Below are 16,160 nucleotides of genomic sequence, written 5' to 3'. Positions count from 1 at the left end.
TAAAACCAAGGATATGCAGGAAACTCAGAGACCAGGGTTCAGCCTTTATTTTTTCAAAACACCCATTCGGTCAAAATCGATCATCATTTCTTTACCAGAAAACTCTTTCATCCTTTCGGGGTAAAGAGGGGCAGCTGTTGATACCCAATTTTTTCCTCATATATTTTTAAAGTGTGCATAAATACTTTCAAAATATTTTAAATGCACTAACAAACATGCACAAGTGTTTTACAATCTTTCTACAATTTCTAAAGGCCCTAAATTCCTTTATTTCTGCATTTTTTTATTTCATAAATGTTCAAAATTATCTCTCATATTATTCTATGATGATTTAATCATCTAAATTCATCATTTATGGTCATATGAGTGTTCAAATATTTTAATTATATTTTTTATAATTACATTTGCATTTTTAAGACTATAATTGCATATTTTGCAAAAATAGCCCCTACATATGCATAACATCATTATCTATACAGAAAATGACTTCTTATATTTTTATAATATTTAATAATTATTTTAAATCACCTTCATGCTTGAAAATCATTTTTTATCATTTAATTAACTATTTTTAAAATTATTTTATTTAGTAAAATGGGTATTTAACAAATAGCCCTAATTTGCACCCAAAATTGGACCCCCCAATCCAATTTAATTAACTCAATCCCAATTCAAACGACCCTAACCCAATTAAACGTAACCCGACCCAGACCCTTTCCAATCCTGGCCGTTGATCTCAAAGATCAACGACCCTTATTCTTTCTTACCTTTTTAACCCAAATAACCCCTAACCCTATTCATTTTCATTACAGTCCACCGCATTCATTCCCTCATCTCTTCAATTGTCTCTCAACTCACCCTAACTCTAATCGCTGTCACTGGCGGAGACTTCCTTTCCATGGTGTTTCTGTGCATTCTCCGACCACCACCGGCTTCCTATACCCTCTGGTTGTTTGATTTCATGAGTCCTTGAGAGGATCTCATGGAAACCCAACCTGTTCTGGCTTGAAAGTTGTTTACTCGCCTGTCTCAGGCCACTTTCGTTTGTGAGTATGGATTTCCTCCTGTTTTTGTACGAATCCATGGGTTTTTGATCGATTCTATTCATCTCTACTATTTTCTGAAAACCCTAGTTCTACTATTGTTCGAATCTTCTCTGATCTTTATAGATCTAAAGTGATTCGAGTATTATTGGGTATTTTTCTTTAAAATCTCTTGGTCTAATTAATTGTTTCGACTTTGTTTACCCTTTCTGAAATTAGGGTTCGTACCAGACCTCTCTTCAAAGATTTTTCTAAAACCTTTCAGTGCTTAAACTAATGGTTTCATTACATGCTTGATTAATTTTCGTATATATGTTTAAACCCTAGATATTCCTATTTGTGACATTGATTTCTTCAATTTTTTTCATTATTGTATTTATTTTTGTGAACCGGTTGTATTGACTGATTCTATTTTTAGTCTTGAACAATTTTTCTGCTCAAACCAGTTCTTCCTGTTGAAATTAGTATTTTTTGTGATTTACCTATTTTCCTTTGTTGTGACTTTAATTAGTATTACTTGCCTAAATTAGACTATTAGTTTGATTTAGGGATTTAATTGACTCCTATATGGTATATGATTGATTTCTTTACCTTATTTGAATCCCAATCTGAATTGTTAAGGGATTCTCCCCAATTTAAGGGGATCCTTTCCGGATTCTTCTGTGGGGATTGATTGAGTTAAGTCCCCAATTAATTGATTGATTTGTTTGATTACCCTGTTTTATGAACTCTGATTTATTCATTACCTTATTTGTCCTACCTTACTAAGTGCTATATAAACTCTCATTTTGACTTCTTTAAACACACGAACAACAGTTCAAAAACACACTCACACATAAACTTGCTCTCATCTCTCTCTCTCTCTCTGCTACTTGTATTCACTGCTTGTCTAGCCGGCTGAAAGCCAAGGCTAGGCTGTTGAATCCTGCCTACTTTACCTTCTGTTTCTTCTTCTTTAACTGGTATGCTCTCAGTATTGCCATTCAATCATACCTTTTTTTTCTTACAATTAGTATGCCTTTTTCTGAACTTGTATGTTTTTGCTCAGCGTGTCAACTACTATTTTAATTTCAACTATGTGCCCTGTTATCAACATGTTCACTTTTCTGTTATTATACCAGTAGGATCTTTATATCAGCCTACCTATCTTTAATTAAACCTATGTGCTCCATGTTTGTTGTTCCTAATCAGCATGTGTACTACCATTCGATTAGACTATATGCTTCCTGCTATTCAATGTGCTTCCTTATAATTAACATGCCTTCCTTCTGCTTAATAAAATTGATGTGTATGCTGCAATAGTATGTCTACCTATATGTTTACTGCAATGGCATGCCTACTTCTGCTTGATTGAACCTATGTGTCTTGTTTTCAACCTGTTTACTCCTATTCAGCCAGACTTATGTGCTTCTGCTATCAGCAAGTCTGTATACTTTCTTATGTTTGAACTGGACCTATGTCTACTTCTCCACTATCATACTCTTAAAATGTTTACCTCTCACAATATGACTCCCTAGCCCTACTACCCCTCGGTATGAGACTGAATGCTCACCTAGTGACAGTTAATTAACTAAGCTGAAACTCTAAGTTACCCTATTTCTGTATACTATTTGACTGCTGGGACCTTTGTTTAAGCTACAATGATTGAATGACCCTGTTTACTCCTTACTTCCTGAGAATCCAAAATTATTTTCTTAAAAACTACCTCATGTTTAAAACTCCTATTCTTAGAACACCTAGGATCTTTCCCCTCTAATGTAAGCATTGCTTAGGAGTCCATGAGGCTCCTCTGAACTTTGATACATTGGAGTTGGCTTTCCAAAACTTGCTCATAAAGGGTTACTTTGAAAATTTTCTGGTGTGAGCATTGCCCGGGGTCCTTGAGGCCCTTGGGAACTTTGACACACCAGGATACTATTGGGTGCACTATGAGGTTATGGCATGTTTGGACTGGTTGAAGGCCTGGTCTGCCAGGTTTATCCTTTGGGCCTGTATTCAGGCTCCCTATAGTTGTAGCAATTTCACTTCTGTAATTCATTATTAATATTGGTCTGTAATAATAATTTCTTGTAAACAGATATTGGGGAAATTAGTAAAAGGGAGGGATTCTTATACATATCCTGTAGGGAAAGGGTAGATACCATGCCTATAGGTTGTTACAATATTTGTTTATTTAGATACCATGCCTATTAGTTATTATAATGTTTGTTCATTTAGACATCATACCTATAGGGTTCAAAAATCGATCTTGCATTCTAGATAACATGTCTGTAAGTTTGTTGCGATGTTTGTTTAGATACCATGCCTATAGGTTGTTACAATGTTTGTTTGTTTAGATACCATGCCTATAAGTTGTTACAATGTTTGTTCATTTAGACATCACGTCTATAGGGTTCAAAAACCGATCCTGCATTCTAGATAACATGTTTGTAAGTTTGTTGCGATATTTGTTTAGATACCATGCCCATAGGTTGTTACAATATTGTCTATTTAGATACCATGCCTATAGGATTTTTTTAAATTAATCTGTCCTGCCTGTAAGTTTGAAAAGATCAGTTTCTGCATACTAACAAGGTTTAAATCAGTATTCTGCATATCATAAGTTTTAAAAACTAATTGTTGCATTTAGATATCATGCCTATAGGATCCTAAAACCAATTTCTGCATTTAGTTGTCAGTATCCATAAGTCTAAAATCAGTTATTTCACCTAGACAACCTGCCTGTAGGATCTTATCTGTCTGATTAAATTTACTAGTCTACTGAACTCTTGGTTAGTAACTAGATACCATGTTTATAGGACATCAATGTTATGCGCCCAGGCAAGCCTATGGGGCGACTAAGATCCTGCAAACTGTAAACTATGCTTTTGTTATTTGTGAACTACCCAGATTCAGTAAGCCCTAAAATCAGTAAGCAAACTAATTAGGTCCTTATCGCCTCGCTTTAACAGTGCTGCATACATTATATTTGCTCATCTAGATATCCTTCTCCAGGGCCTTTGGAAATGCTTGAAATATTGTTGTTTGAGATATGCTGTTGCTTATTTGTGGAGGTAAACGTGAGCCACCTTAATTGTTCTTTACTTGACAATCCTAATTGTTTTGATTGTCGCCTAGATTTTTCTCCTTTAAGGACCTTAGAAAAGTCTAGAACTACCTAAATTAGAGGTCCTAAATACCTCCAGGGCCACAAGGAAGGAACGGGTAATGCACACATAGAGTTCGTTCAATTAAAAGCGTTTATATAACCACAAAGGGGAGGGTAATTGGGTAGTAAAGGGATATGATGACATGTGTGCTAATGCCATGTGTAACCCTTCTAATTTAGAAAGGCTTACTGGGTATTGTACAGATGTGATCCTGTAGGCTAAAAAACCTAGGATCCCCTTTCACCCCTTGTTTTAAATGTAATACCCAATTTGCTAATTTGCTTTATCTGTTTGTAACACTAATATACATAATTTGAGTTCAGTCGTGACCCACCATTGTGGATCGCGAGGGGTGCCTAACACCTTCCCCTCAAGGTTATTTCGAGCCCTTACCCAATCTTTGGTAATGCAATCCGGTCTATGAGTTACTTGTTTTAGGTGCCCTAACGCACCTTAGGTGGTAACTCTTCACAATTCCAATACCCAATTCCCAAAAGGAAATGAGTTGTTCCCAATAATTGTCGAAACCCGGACTCTGTGAGGAAAAAGGGTGCACGATAATCCCTATAACGAACTAACACAGGATCCTCGTATTGGCGTCCCTTTACTTTAGTTACTAAAGAGGATATTGCCATATCCTGAATAGTAATCCCAATATCTCCTGAGTCTAGTAACCAAACTCCAGGACTAGCTAGTTGATGAACCTCATGGGCTATTCCCCTATTTTCTGGCTGTAAATATGGCAGGCTACCCATAGATCTACGGCGGAGGGCGTCGACTACTACGTTTTCCTTCCCCAGATGGTATAAAATATCAACGTCATAGTTTTTAAGTAGTTCCAACCATCTCCTTTGACATTAATTTAATTCCTTTTTTTTGCTTGAGGATATACTGGAGGCTCTTATGATCTGTATAGATATCAATATGAATACCATACAAGTAGTGCCTCTACATCTTTAGTGCATGAATCACGGCGGCTAACTCTAAATCATGGGTCGGGTAGTTCTTCTTGTGCTTTATTAGTTGTCTAGAAGCATAAGCTACAACCTTACCATGTTGCATCAACACACAACCCAATCCAACACCTGAAGCGTCACAATAGATAACATAACCATCGGTCCCTTTTGGGAGCGGTAGAACTGGTGCTGAAGTTAGTCTGTCCTTCGATGCCTGGAAACTCTGTTCGCAAGCATCGGTCCATTGAAACTTAGTTCCCTTCTGAGTTAACTTACATGGGTATCTTAATCTTTTACAATTCATGAAATTCCCCTCTCCGGAGGCCCAAACTTCATCCTTTATCCATCACAATTTTGCCCTTATTCCACTATCAGGGCAACATTTCATCTATTCTAAACACTACTAGTCATAAAATCCTTTGAGTTCATTCAGGCTATACTAAGCCTTCTGTAACTTAGAGAAATCATCAGCTCTCTTATGAGCTTAACCCTGAGGACCTATCCATTCTCGTTACCTTTTCACTCATCTTTTCTTATCCTTCCTCATGTCTTCCTAAAACCTTGTCGCTCTACCATACGTTAGCTTGCGACCTACACCTATCTATTTATACTTATTCGCAACGTTTTTTCAACTTGCTTGTGCCATAGATTGTCCTTATGTTATTCTGGAACATCAAGCGAGACACCACATACCACTTTGGTCAAAGGTGCTTAGAAGAGAAGAAAATTCTGTTACAAGTTTCCCGTAATATCCTGCTAAACGGAGAAGCTACGAACCTTCATCGGTGTTGTTGGTTTAGGCCAAGTCTTCATTGCCTCAGTCTTTTGTGTATCCACTCGGATGACTTCATCGGAAATGATATACCTAAGGAAAGTTACAGAGTTTAACCAGAATTCACATTTAGAGAATTTTGCATACAACTTCCCTTTTTGTAGAACTCTGAGCACAGTACGCAAGTGATCTGCATGCTCAGTCTTTGAACGAAAAATATACCAATATATATCGTCGTTAAATATTATTACGAACAGATCTAAAAAGGGCCTGAATATACGGTTCATCAAATCCATGAATACTGCTGGGGCTTGGTCAAACCGAACGACATAACACGAAACTCAAAGTGTCCGTATCTGGTCCTGAATGTTGTCTTCGGAATATCTTCATCCTTAACCCTTACCTGATGGTACCCGAACCTCAAGTCTATCTTTGAAAAATACTTGGCACCTTACAACTGATCAAATAAATCATCAATCCTCGAGAGCGAGTACTTATTCTTGATTGTCACCTTATTCAACTGTCTATAATCAATACATATCCGTAAGGAATCGTCCTTCATCCTCACAATTAACATAGGTGATCCCCATGGTGATGTACTAGGTTTGATAAAGCTTTTTCTTTTCTTTTTTTCAAGCAAGTCCCTTAGTTATTCCTTTAACTCATTCAGCTCTGCGGGGGCCATTCTGTAGGGAGAAATAAATATTGGATGAGTATTTGATAGTAGGTCAATTGCAAACTCAATTTCTCACTTTGGCGGAAGACTGGGAAGCTCATTAGGAAAAACATCTGGAAACTCATTAACCATCGGATGGACTGAATGGTTGGTAACTCTACTTCCACATTCTAAACCTGAACTAAGTTATAAGTACAGTCCTTTATGATCATCTTCCTTGCCTTGATATAGGAGATAAATTTACCTCTTGGCGATGCCATATTACCTTCCCATTCTAAAATAGGCTCTCCTGGGAACTGAAATCAAATCATCTTTGACCTACACTTGATGTTAGTATAACAAAAATCCAACCAATCTGTACCTATTGTAATATTAAGTTCTACCCAACCGAACACCACATACCTTATCCTTGTTTATTATCAAATCTATCACGGGCCATTACAGGCGACGCCCATATATTTAAGTAACAATATTAAGACTAAAATCACATAACTAATTTAGAAAAAGTTTTATATATATTGGGGCCGGCAAGGCCGTAGACATATCATACACAAAACTATATACAAGATACTGTCTGCAAAACCTCTAAGTAGGCATAACCATAATATATACAAGTCGGGACAGGGCTCCCTACGTCCTCATAACAACCTAACACATTCAGAACCTTGACTTAGTAATACTCCAAGAAGAGGTGGAACTCACCAACCAAAAACTGACACTTGGAGGAAGTCTACAGTAGAGGGTCCTTGCCTCGTCCTATATAAGAAACTCGATCAGACACACTTCGAAGCGGAACCTTCATATCCTTATCAGTTACCTTCCTCCTCTTGGCCCAACTACTCTCCACTTCCTCTACATATCCCATAACATACACTGATAAACCTTAATTGACGAACTCCCAAGACTGTTGACTATCTGGAACCTCAGAAGAGCTGGTGTCCGTAAATACCTTAACATAGTTTTGAGCTTGAGGGAAACCCGGTTGTGCCAATCCATGCTTTACTCCCCTCATACCCTGATCGACGGGCTGATCAAGGAAACCATGTTATAATAACATAGCCATAAAAGGAACATAATTTTGTTTGGGGAGTGAAGTTTCCAAATCCATGTAAAATCTTTCTCTATATTAGAAAAGCCATCAGTGAGTTTGTAGCAAGAGTTGGTAGTAAATACACAACTACTGGTAATATCCCAAACTAGAATGTCATAGGCTTTGGGATAGAATGAATAACTAGGTTGATGTTTTCAATAATATTGGGGGTAAAATAAATGAAATCTTCGAAAGGTCCTAGTCGTTGTTCGTGCACAAGTCTTTAATAGTCAAATTGAAGTCTGAGATGTTTAGAGGCCCCTCTATAGTGCTTCTAAGGCTATGAATATTTGGGATCTATCTGGCATTCCACACATTAAGTGTAGAATTTTTTTGAGTGATTCAAAGCGTTCCCAAATTACACTAGTACCACCCTTTGATTATACCTCGCCATATAAATGAAGGACTGGACTTAGGTTTACCAGATGCATAGCTACTTATAAGAAGTTGAGACCATAAATCATTGGGAGAATTAAGTAGTCTCCAAGAAAGCCCAGTCAAAAGTGCTAAATTTTTTGATTTAACCTTCTTTTATTCCTAATCCACTGTTGGCTTTATTAGTAGTAATAGTATTATAGTTTAGAAGATAGAGCTTTTTCTTTTGGTTTGTTGTACTCCAAATAAAATTTCTTTGAATTTTATCAATTTCTAGTAGTATTTTTTGGGGTAATAAAGTAATTGTATCACGTGATTAGGGATAGAGGCTAGGGTAGAGGATGTTAATATAGTCTTACCAGCTATATTCATGCAACGTGTTTTCCAATTGGAAAGTCTTGATCTCATGTTATCTAAGATAAATAAAAATCAGAAGGCTTTGGAGCGGTTTTCAGGATTGGAAAATGTCACGACCCAAATCGATGGGCCGCGACGGGTGCCTGAGTCCTACCTGTCAAACACCCCTAAGCATGCGTCTAAGATATAAATTTGAATAACATCTGCTGAATTACGAAAATAATATAGAGGAACGGAACCTACCCAAAAAGGCATACATACATATACGTGTGACATACATAGGGTGAGCCGACAAGGCTGCTATAAATAACTATGTACCTCAAAACTGGAAGCCGGCAATGCCACATACTATCCAACTAGACATACTGTCTACAAACCTCTAATAGAAATATAATTGTATAAAGACGGGACATAGCCACGTCATACCCATATATATATATAAACATATCATACCAAAATCAAAAGTAGCTCCGGATCAATTGGAGCACGCCAACTCTCGCTGATCAAGAATTCTAAAAAGGGGGACCGTCAGCTTGCCTACCTGCACATGCGGGCATGAAACGCAGGCCCATGAAATAGGGCATCAATACGAAAAATTTACTGAGTATGTAAGACATGAAAATCTATACATAGAGACATAGATGAAACATGGAATAAAGAAATCCATCTGTAAATCTGAATAACTTTATAAATTCTGAAACATTTATAATGTCATGCATATGCGTATAAATGTCATGTAATACATAGGTCTGTACGTACATAACATCATCAAGCCTCTGAGGGCAACCCATCATATCATCTCGACCACTGTGGGCAAATCATCAACGTATACCAGCTGATCAGGTGGTAGTACGTATATAACGCCATAACCTTTTTCCCATATCCCATATAAATATAATATACATATATATGTGTATATAACTCCATCTTGTCATGGGTCAATGTGCATGTATAAATGCATAAAATGCATAAGAAATACGTCAATAAGATTTTCTAGGAATGCCATAAAAATCAATATGCCTTTCGGAAAAACTTTATCAAATATGTATTTTTCTGAGACCCATGAATAAAAGATATAATAATATATCGCATGGGGAATCAAGAACATAGAGACCCTTCGTATATCTATGAATAGAGTCGTTTATGGAAACTGTGTATTTGCTCGTTTCTTCTGTATACTTGGATCATGCCAAAAAGAAAGAAGGGATGACCTTAACATACCTGGAGTAGGGAAAACTCCGTATAATATTCCTTAGAACTCCAAAAATCGGATTAAGCTTATGCTTTTTGAAATTCTTGAACGAAATTTGCTTCTTTGAAATTCTTGAACGAATTTTAAGCCTCCGTCTTTGAAACATTCAAACCAAGAAGGATAGGATATTACTTTAGGATAGTTAACGTTTTTGGTTCTTCCTTTTTCCAATATGGAAATATAACAAGAGTTGTTATAAGTTTTGTTTTATTAAATTCCCATTTATTCTTAGGTAGCCACCTAGGCGTACATGACTAAGAGTCATTCTTAGTCTTGTGGCATTGTGCCACATTTTTGGGGTGTAATTAATTAAGTTTTATCCATTTATTAGTTAACTTGGTAATGTCCCGTTCTCCGATAATTAATCAATTACCCGCATAATTTAAAAATTACCTCAAATTACTTAAAATTCCACTTATTTTTAATATTCTTTATATATACTTTATACGTTATATTATCATGGTCATATGGTACCTTGTATGGTACTAGTCCATAATTATCGGGTATTATAGCTCGACCCGTATTTTTTCCCCTAAACCGTCCACCTTCAACGAAACTCATTTTCTTTAATTCGTGTATCTTTTATCCTTCATGACACCTACTTACCGCTTATTATAATTAGCATAACAACGTTAACCTCAAGATAATCTCATCTACGAGTCTATGTCGATTAACTGAAGACGAAACTTTTAGCTTACGAAAACGTGAGATGTAACATCAAACCTAAGTATTTCCCAAAGTTGTCACTAATATTGATTCCTAAGTAACTAGAAATATCCTTCTTGTTGTCCTTATGACAATTTTTAGAAAATATAATTTTTGGCTTGTCATGATTTATCTTACGACTTGAAAGGTCGCAAAAAAGGTTAAGGCTTTTGAGGATTGATTCACAATGCTCTAGAACAAAGAGAAAAAGTAGTAGAGAGAGGAGAAGGGATAGCACCACCAATCAGGGAATTGAGGGTAAAATTTTCAAGCCCAAACGAAGTCATAGTACAACTCTTCAAGGAGAGGCAAAATAAGAAGCACATCTTCAGCTGTCCGACTGCACTATACATGTGCTTCGTAATAGTAAGGCCACTACAAAAACCAACGGTAGGAAAACATGCAGTGATACTAGTTCTTTCCCTGAGGATAAGCCTTTCTTCACCTTTGGGGGAGGAGAGGAGCGAAAACCAACACCATCATGTGATGATGAATCGACCAACTAGCTTTGTAGTCTGGAATGTTCACGGATCGAATAATGGTAACTTTAAAAGGAACTTTAGGGAATTGATTGACACCCATAAGTCATGCCTGATAGCTTTACTGGAGACTAGGATGGAAATTCATACCTAATTGCTAAATGAATTCACTTTTACCAAATTAATAGAGGTTCCAACGGAGGGACAGTCTGGTGGTATGGTTATTATATGGAACAATAATTTTATCAAGGTGCAAAACTTTATCAAAAGAAAGCAGGAGATCCATGTTATTGTAGAGGTATTTCCTTATCGTAAATCCTGGTTATTTAGTGTAACAACCCGACCGGTCATTTAATGAGTTACCGCTCCATTTCCCCCATTTCTACTTCTTATTTCTTTGTTTATCAGTATTATGTGTCATCGGTTTGGTTGGCTCGGGTTCGGAAAGGTTTTGGTAAGGTTTGAGACATAGTCTCTTTTAAGGAAGCTTAAGTTGGAAAAGTCAACCGAATGTTGATTTATGTGTTAGAGGGATCGGATGTGAATTCCGATGGTTCGTATAGATTTGGGAGATAATTTGAGACTTAGGAGCGAGATTGGAATGTGTTTTAGAGGTTCGAAGTCGATTTAGGCTTGAATTGGCGAAGTTGGAATTTTGGCGTTTTCCGGTTGATAGGTGAGATTTTGATATAGGGGTCGGAATAGAATTTTGGGAGTTGAAGTATGTCCATTGTGTCATTTGGGATGTGTGTGCAAAATTTCAGGTCATTCGGACGTGGTTTGGTAAACCTTTTGATCAAAAGCGTAATTCGGAAGATTTTTGGAACCTTAGGCTTGAATTTGATGTGTTTTGGTTGATTCGATCTTGTTCGAAGTGTTTTGAAAATTGGTATAAGTTTGAATAGTAGTATATGGCCTGTTGGTGTTTTTGGTTGAGGTCTTGGGGGCCTCGGGGTGATTTCGGATGGTTGGCGGAAAGATAAGAATTTAGAAATGGCAGTTGAAGTTGTAGGACTGTTGTCATAACCACATCTGTGGTTGGGAGGCCGTAGCTGCGACCTCCATAGATGCGGAAGATCAGTCGCAGAAGCAGAAGGAGCCAAGGAAGGTAGGAACCATAGAAGCGGTTAAGGAACCGCACCTACGATGGTGCAGGTGTAGATGGTGCATCGCAGATGCGGAAATTGAGGCTTAAGTGATGGCCGCAGAAGCAGTGCTTGGGACCGCAGGAGCAAGTACTGGACCGTAGGTGCGAAAAGTCTGGGCCAGAAGGTATAAAAGGATTCCTTCGCGATTTTTGAGTTGTTCTTCACCACTTCAAGTCGGTTTTGGAGCTTTTTGGGAGATTTTGAAGAGGAATTCAAGGGATAACGTCTGGAGGTAAGATTTTTGAACCTAATAATCGATCCTAAGGCATTATTTCACTGATTTGGCCTAAGATTAATGGAAATTAAGGGTTAAAAATTGGGGATTAAGGTTTGGTATTTGAGACCTTGACTTGAGGATTTGAGGGGCCACTTGTGATCAGATTTTGGGACTTTTGATATGTATAAACTCGTGGGGAGATAAAGAATCTATTGATGTAAATTTTATCGAATTCTAAGACATGGGCCTAGGGGTCGAGTTTTGGTTAATTTTGGGATTTATGTTGTAAATTGATTATTTTCGCATGGGCTTCGTTCCCTTAGCATATTTTGACATTGTGATTCTGATTTTGGATAGATTCGACGGGAGTGGAGGCCGATTCGAGGGGCAAAGGCGTCGCGGACTAGAGTTTGGACCGGATTGAGGTGAGTAATGATTGTAAATGTTGTCCTGAGGGTATAAAACAATGGATTTCACATCGTTGTGCTATATTGAGGTGACACACATGCTAGATGATGAGCGTGGGGTCGTGCACCGTTGGGGATTGTGACTTAGTCCATCCCGAATGACTGTTTTACCGTGTATTTGATTGAAAACTGTTTGCTATCATCATGTTTTGGGCTGAATGCCATATTTGGGCCTCGTGCCAACTATTTGGACCCTTATGGGATTTTTACTGTTATTTCCTCATTGTTTTGATTTTATATATGTACTCAGTCATGCTATATTATGTTGTTTTTATAAATCAACCATGTTTACTCTGTTTTAATACTTTAAATGATATTTTGGGTTAAGCATCATATTTTACTGTGCCCGAGTAGCTTTTAGATATTTTTGACTGAATAAGGCCAAGGGCCTGTGTTGTGAGGATACTTTTGGGTCGGGCTGCACGCCGCAGTAGTGATACACTGATTTATGATTATGAGGCCGAGGGCCTGAGATTGTATGCCACGAGGTGGCTTGTTGATATGAGGCTGAGAGCCTATTGATTATGCCACGAGATGGCTTGATATTGCACTTGGGTCGTAAGGGGCCCCTCTCGGAGACTGTACACCCCCAGTGAGCGCGGGTACCCAGTGTGATATGTGATATAGCCCGAGGGGCTGGTGTTGTTTCATGTTATTGCTCGAGGGGCTAATTCTGTTGATTGTGCCCGAGGGGCGGATTTTATGTGTTTATCTTTTCTAGCCGCTTCTCATTTACTTGTTTAATTGTTAAAAAGATGTTTTAAAGAAGCTTATACTGAACTAAGGTGTTTTCATAAGATTTCACTGTTTTATTGCATTTTTATTGGTTTTACATTGCCTCCTTATAACATGTTATTGTGTTTTTATGTGATTTCTTATCGCTCAGTCTTCATTTATTGTTATTACTCACTGAGTTGGAGTACTCACTTTACTTCCTGCACCCTATGTGCAGATTCAGGCACTTCAAGTCCTGCTAGCGAGGGTTGATAGCTTCCAGCAGATTTTCGGAGTCCACTAGGTAGCTGCTCGGCATTCATAGCCCAGTGTTTCTCCCTCTTATCATTATTCCTTTCCCTTGTACTGGATTTTGTAATAGACTGTGTAGTCCCTTTTCGATATTCCTAGATTTAGGTTAGATCCTCATGACTGGTGACACCCCGATGTCGGGTTGTGTTTGATTTCCGCAGTTGATATATTTCACTTTATTATGGGATTTACCATTATTAATGACTTAATTATGAATTATTATCTATTAATTTAATTGAGGGTTTGTGTCGGCTGGCCTTGTCTTCACATAGAGGCGCTATCATGACCGGGTCTGGGGTTAGGGTCATGACAAATTGGTATCAAAGCCTAGGTTACATAGGTCTCACGAGTCATGAGCATGTTTAGTAGAGTCTCGCGGATCGGTACGGAGACGTCTGTATTTATTCTTGAGAGGCTGCAGAACCTTTAGGAAAAATTTCATATTTTTGAAATTCTTGTCGTGTGAATCTGTTGATCCGAGTACTAAACTTCTGTTATTCTATTCTCTCATAGATGGTGAGGACACACACTACTGGTCAAGATGGACGACCACCAGTACCACCAGCTATGGCTACTAAAGGCCGAGGATGCAGTCGTGGTCGTGGTAGGGGTGTGGCCCACACAGCGGCTAGGGCAGCACCTGCAGATCCACCAGCCGCCCCAGTTCAAGATTAGGTCCCAGCTGTGGACGCTCTAGTAGCACCAGCTCAGGCACCAGCTGGGCCCATTGTGATTTCAGGTCTTCAAGAGGCCTTGGATCAGATTCTATCAGTGTGCACTGGCCTAGCTTAGGAGGTCTCAATTACTACAGTCGCAACAACTTCTCAGGCCGGGGGAGGCACTCAGATTCCCACCGCTCGCACACTTGAGCAAGTCGTGCAGGTACTTCAGACACCGAGGGCCTGTCCAGCACAACCGGTTGTAGCTGCTCAGGACTATGTAGCTCCTGCCATGCTAGAGGACAAGCAACAGGTTGGAGAGGTTTGGTAGACTCCAGCCTCCCACTTTCAACGGTGTAGGGGGCGAGGATGCCTAGTGTTTCTTGGACAAGTGTAAGAGGATTCTTCGCACAACGGGTATTCTGGAGACCAGCGGGGTCGCTTTTACTACTTTTCAGTTTTTTGGAGCTACCTTTACTTGGTGGGAGGCTTATGAGAGGCGTAGGCCTGTTGCTGCAGCATCCCTTACCTGGAAGCAATTCTCCGTTCTCTTTTTGGAGAAGTATATGCCGCAGTCTCGCAGAGAGGAGCTATGCAGGCAGTTTGAGTGGTTGCGTCAGGGAGAGATGACTGTGATGCAGTATGAGATGAGGTTCTTCGAGTTAGCTCGTCATGCTATTTGGTTGGTTCCAACAGATAGAGAGAGGATTAGGAAGTTTGTTGATGGCCTCACATATCAGCTTCGTATTCTCATGACCAAGGAGAGGGTGTTTGGTGCTACTTTTGAGGAGGTTGTAGACATTACTTGTGAGATTGAGTCAGTTCGTCGCCAGGAGAGAGATGAGAGGGAGGCCAAGAGGCCTCGGAGATCTGGTAGTTATGGTGGTGCTCCTTCGAGAGGTCAGTTTCAGCACGACAGAGGCCGTCCATTCAGGCATGCTCAGCCAGCTCGCCCAGGTTATCATGGAGCATTATCGGGTCATGGTTCTCATCAGGACCAGTCATCACTCAGTGCCCTTCTAGCCCAGAGTTTGTCCCGTGCTCCGTCAGTTCAGGGCTCTTCTATGCCAGGTGCATCTGCTAGTTATTCCGGTGCTAGGGGTTCCCTTCAGTCCCCGTCTCCAGCACCAGGGAGTTGCTATGAGTGTGGAGAGATGGGTCATATGTGGAGGTAGTGTCCTCGTCGTCTTGCGGGTTTATCTCAGCAGAGGAGTCAGCAATCAGCTTCAGCACCAGTTACTTCACCACCACCCACCTAGCCAGTTAGGTGTGGAGGTCAGTCAGGTAGGGGTCGCCCTAGAGGGGGAGGTCGATCAAGTGGCAGTCAGGCCCATTTCTATGCACTTCCAGCTAGGCCCGACGCTATTGCTTTTGATGCTATTATTATAGGTATTGTCTCAGTCTGCTACATAGATGCTTATGTATTATTTGATCCCGGTTCCACTTATTCGTATGTGTCATCATACTTTGCTCGTTATTTGGATACATCCCGTGAGTCTCTTGTTTCACCTGTTCATATATCTACTCCGATGGGCGATACTATTATTGTAGACCGTGTGTACCGGTCGTGTGTGGTGACTATTGGGGGTCTGGAGACCCGAGTGGATCTTTTGTTGTTATGTATGGTGTATTTCAATGTTATATTGGGCATGGATTGGCTATCTTTGTGTCGTGCTATTTTGGACTGTCATGCTAAGACAATGACATTGGCTATGCCGGATGTGCCACAGATTGAGTGGCGAGGTTCAACTAATTATGTTCCCAGTAGGGTAATTTCATTCTTAAAGGC

Source organism: Nicotiana sylvestris, chromosome 9, assembly GCF_000393655.2.
Source record: "Nicotiana sylvestris chromosome 9, ASM39365v2, whole genome shotgun sequence".
In the NCBI taxonomy this organism is placed as follows: domain Eukaryota; kingdom Viridiplantae; phylum Streptophyta; class Magnoliopsida; order Solanales; family Solanaceae; genus Nicotiana; species Nicotiana sylvestris.
Note: the sequence above shows the minus strand (reverse complement) of the source record.